The sequence below is a fragment of the Prionailurus viverrinus genome, chromosome A1, assembly GCF_022837055.1.
Source record: "Prionailurus viverrinus isolate Anna chromosome A1, UM_Priviv_1.0, whole genome shotgun sequence".
NCBI classification, from domain to species: Eukaryota; Metazoa; Chordata; class Mammalia; order Carnivora; family Felidae; genus Prionailurus; species Prionailurus viverrinus.
The window spans coordinates 211,436,398-211,441,569 of record NC_062561.1 but is presented as its reverse complement, the minus strand read 5'-3'; the positions used below and the strand labels follow the sequence as shown (position 1 = coordinate 211,441,569).

The window sequence follows — 5,172 nt, the reverse complement described above, 5'->3', positions numbered from 1 at the left end:
TAAGCAGTATTTTGTTTCAGAACATATGTTTGGGAAGAAAGCCCCTGCTCTGGAATTCCACGGAATCATGTGTCTCAGGGTGGGGCACAAGAGTTGGAGGGCTAAGGGGGATCTACCACCTAGAAGAACATGTGGATTAGGAGGAGCTCAGTGATCCTTGAAGAGACATGTTCCATCCAAAAGGCAGGTCAGTTTTAGTGCAGCCAGATCTCATGGGGTTGTAGAACAGGTGTAGGGTAGATGAATGGCCCTGGATAATTCCAACTTCAAGTTCAGCAAACCAGAAGAGGTGCCAGTCTTCCTCTCCCAGTTTTAGGGTCCACAGCAATAATCCCATAGACACCATCAAGAATAAGAAAAACACTCTATGGAGAGTCACAACACAGCTGACATTGTCTCCTTCATGCGACTCTTACAGCCGTTTCTCTCTGGGCACAATGGCAACTCTTAAGAAAAAACTGATTGCACCAGTCACAGAAGAGGCAACTGTCCCAAACAATAAGATCACTATAGTGGGTGTTGGACAAGTTGGTATAGCATGTGCCATCAGCATTCTGGGAAAGTCTCTGGCTGATGAACTTGCCCTTGTGGATGTTTTGGAAAATAAACTCAAAGGAGAAAGGATGGATCTGCAACATGGGAGCTTATTTCTTCAGACACCTAAAATTGTGGCAGATAAAGATTACTCCATGACCGCCAATTCTAAGATTGTGGTGGTAACTGCAGGAGTCCGCCAGCAGGAGGGAGAGAGCCGGCTCAACCTGGAGCAGAGGAATGTTAACGTCTTCAAATTCATTATTTCTCAGATAGTCAAGTGCAGGCCTGATTGTATCAGAGCTGTGGTCTCCAACCCAGTAGATATTCTTACATATGTTACCTGGAAGCTAAATGGACTACCCAACCACCATGTGATTGGAAAGGATGTAATCTGGATTCTGCTAGATTTCTCTACCTTATGGCTGAAAAACTTGGCATTCATCCCAGCAGCTCCATGGATGGATTTTGGGAGAACATGGTGACTCAAGTGTGGCTGTGCAGAGTGGCGTGAATGGGGCAGGCATTTCTCTCCAGGAACTGAATCCAGACATGGCAACAGACAATGACAGTGAAAATTGGGGAAGGAAGTGCTTAAGATGGTGCCTACAAAGTCATCAAGCTAAAAAGGATATACCAGCTGGGCTATTGGATTAAGTGTGGCTGATCTCACTGAATCCATGTTGAAAAATCTATCCAGGATTCATCCAGTGTCAGCCATGGTGAAGGGAATGGATGGCACTGAGAAGAAAGTCTTCCTGAGCCTTTCACGCATCCTGAACGCTCGGGGATTAACCAGTGTTATCAAGCAGAAGCTGACAAATGATGAGGTTGCTCAGCTCAAGAAAAGTGCAAATACTTTGTGAGACATCCAGAAAGACCTAAAAGACCTGTGACTTCTGGCTTCTAAGCCATAGAAATTTAAAACTACAATGTGATTAACCATGAGCTTTTAGTTTTTCATCCATATACATGGATCACAGTTTGCTTTTATCCTCCTAAATATGTGAATCTGGGCTCACAGCATTGAAGCCATGCTTGGTTTAGTGGTTGCAATATGAGCCCTTGAACAAATAAAATTAACTATCCCCAAAAAAATTTAAAAAGAAAAGCACGATGGAGAGGGAACTATGCATGCAGGTTGGCATCACTTTGGGGTTAGTTAATTTGAGGTGAGTCAGACAGAGCCCAAACTGTGGGATAGCTGCCAAGAAAGATGCTATCTTGAAACAAGTACCCCTGGAAAAAGCTGAAGTTAGTGTTGAAATTGCTACTGGAAGCAATTGAAGTTTGAATTAAGGATTATTCATGAGAGTATATTAAAGATTATTTCTAAATCATTTCAATGAAGGAAAATACACCCAAAGCAATGGAGAAATTTATCTTTATAATTTCTCTCATATTTATGTTGGGGTGAGAGAATATTCCAAAATAATTAGTGTAGGGGATTTGTCGAAGGGAAGAAGGGCTTTGCCTATGGAATGAACTGAGGTAGAAGATAAAGATGTCTGTGTGACTTCTTAACATCTTATTATGCCTTTCATCTTAAAAAGTGGGATAATAATTTGCTCATACCAGCATCAAATTGTTAGAAAGGAAATCTTCAGTTTCCTTTTCTATGGAGGGGTAACTTTTAAGGTCTTGCTCCAACCCCTTAGTCACTCCTCCTTCTTGTCCTCTGACAAGTTTAAGAAGAATAAAATCAATCTTGGCTTCTTTCCTTCCTTTTTTTTTTTTTTTTTTTTTTTTTTTTTTGGTTTTTTTGGTTTTTTGCTTTTGCTTTTGTTTTTGTTTTTTTTTGTTTTTTTTTTGGGAAGTGAACAGACTACAGGACCATTGGTTCCAAAGTCTTACCGGGACAGCTCCCACCTTAAGAGGTTACCTCTGATTCGAGGGGGGCATATCTGTCTAATTCTAAGTTTCAGTTCACAAGCCTATTTGGAAGTATTCTTAGCTATCCAACTCAGCCTTGGTCTCTAATAAAAGTTATACTTTTATTTCCCATACGCCTAACTCTTTACATTTTTTCTCAATTTGTTCAAAACATGGACAGAGGGGGGAAAATGCTATATGTTGGTCTCCTCAGAAATCCCAACAAAATAATTAGATATTGGAATGTGTAAGCTAATTTTAAAGAATATATGGAAACAAGCATGCAAGAATAGCTGAGAAAATCATGAAAAACAAGAGCAGTGGGAAAAAAAGGTCTTTATATTATAAAGCTACAGTAGTTAAAACTGTGGTATTGGGGCGCCTGGGTGGCGCAGTCGGTTAAGCGTCCGACTTCAGCCAGGTCCCGATCTCGCGGTCCGTGAGTTCGAGCTCCGCGTCAGGCTCTGGGCTGATGGCTCGGAGCCTGGAGCCTGTTTCCGATTCTGTGTCTCCCTCTCTCTCTGCCCCTCCCCCGTTCATGCTCTGTCTCTCTCTGTCCCAAAAATAAATAAAAACGTTGAAAAAAAAAAAAAAAAAAGATAATAAATTGCCTTGCTTTAAAAAAAAAAAACAAACTGTGGTATTGACACATTGGATATGCAGACATATCAATGGAGCAGAGTAAAAAGGCAAAAAATATATGTGAAAATTTAATAGTTATAAAGACAGCATTTTAAATCAATGGAGAAAAGAAAGATTATTTAATAAATAGTGTTGGGGCAACCAAATGGAAAAAAAAATTAGGTTGAATCCTTACTTTATTGCAAGATAATTTCGGGTAGATTAAATATTTAAATTCAAAGAATGAAATCATAAAAATCCAAGAAGAAATCATTGCAGTTTTTTATAATCCTGCAGTGGGGAAAACTTTAAATTTTTTTTTTTATGTTTATTTATTTTTGACAGAGAGAGAGAGAGAGACAGAGACAGAGCATGAGCGGGGGAGGGGCAGAGAGAGGGGCAAACACGGAATCCAACGGAGACTCCAGGCTCCAAGGGGTCAGCACAGGGCCCAACGCGGGGCTCGAACTCGCAGACCTCGAGATCATGACCCCAGTGGAAGTGAGACGCTCAACCGACTGAGCCACCCAGGCACCCCGGGAAAACTTTTATAAGTACCACAAAAATCTCCCCTACATTATAAAAGGAAATATTGATCATTTCAATTTTATAAATATCAGAATTTATGTACAACAAAACCCATAATAGCCTTAATCAAAAGATAAATGACAAACTGGTCAAAATTTTAGACAGTTAAATCGCAGAAGAAAAGCCAAAATGTCCTAATATATGCATTCTATAAATCAGCGAGAAAAAACTAACAACTCAATAGATGAAGAGGAAAAGTAGAAATGGCTCTTAAAGATATGAGAAAATGCCCAGTATCATTAATCAGAAGAAACATGTAAATAACTCTACAATGACTTGTCATTATTTTACCTATTAAATTGCCGAAAATAAAAATCCACATAGAACAATACATGGAGGAACCAGCACAATCAATACATTATTACTGGGAGTGTAAATTGATAATCTTCTACTAAGAATAATGTGATCATATCAATTACCAATGTACATATGCTCTTATCCAGCAATTCCTCTTCTAGAATTGTATTCTTCCAATTGATTGCACATGCGTAAGGTGACACATATACAGTATTCACTGCAGCACTGTTTATAGTGGCAAAAGATTGAAAACCATCTAAATGTCCATTATCAAGAAACTCGTATAAATTATGATAGATCTCATTAGAATATAACCTCTGTGAGGGAAAGAATTTTTGTTTATTTTTTCACTATATATCAGAGCTTAGAAAAGTACTTCATGTTTTCAATAAATATTTGTTGAGTATATCCATACAATAGAATTCTAAGAAGCAAAAGAGAATGAAGAATTTTTTTTTTAAATATAGGTATAGAGGGCGCCTGAGTGGCTCAGTCCTTGATGTGTCTGACTCTTGATTTCAGCTCAGGTCATGATCTCATGGTTTATGAGTTCAAGCCCCACCTTGGGCACTGAACTGACAGCATGGAGGCTGCTTGGGATTCTCTCTCTCCCTCTATCTTTGCTCCTCCCACGTGTGAGCATGTGCTCCTTCTCTTACTCTGTCTCTCAAAATAAATAAATAAACGTTAACAGATATATAAAATAAATAAATACACATAGGTATGGAATTATGTCCAAAATATATTAGTAAGGCAAAAATAGGAATATGAAAAACAATGTGTATTATATACTATTTTGTGTGTGTGTGTACAATACATACATTTGCTTATATATGCATAAATACTTCTATTTTTGAATAGTAAATCTTTTCCTCACTTACCATATTTTCAGCAACTTTACTAAGGTATAATCGCTATTTAATAATAAACATACCGGACGGAGCGCCTGGCTGGCTCGGTTGGTAGAACATGCGGACTCTTGATCTCAGAGTTGTGAGTTCAAGCTCCACATTGGGGGTAGAGTTTACTTAAAAAATAAGTTAAATTAAAAAAATAATAAATATAGGTATAAATAAACATCTCTATAAGGATACAAAAGAAACCAAAGACATTGATTGCCTCTAGAGAGGGAGATGAGCACTTAAGGCTGGAATTAGGTATGAGTAATGAAACTTTTTATAATAAAACATTTTATGTCTTTAAATTTTCAACTATGTGAATGTGCTAACTACTCAAAAGATAAATAAATAAAATTGAAGA

At 38.0% G+C, this 5,172-nt stretch overlaps 1 pseudogene; it reads left to right on the top strand.

Moving 5' to 3' along the window:
• The first annotated feature begins 402 nt into the window (after positions 1 to 402).
• LOC125168449 (L-lactate dehydrogenase B chain-like) lies at positions 403 to 1,523 on the top strand (annotated as a pseudogene).
• The last annotated feature ends 3,649 nt before the right edge of the window (positions 1,524 to 5,172 follow it).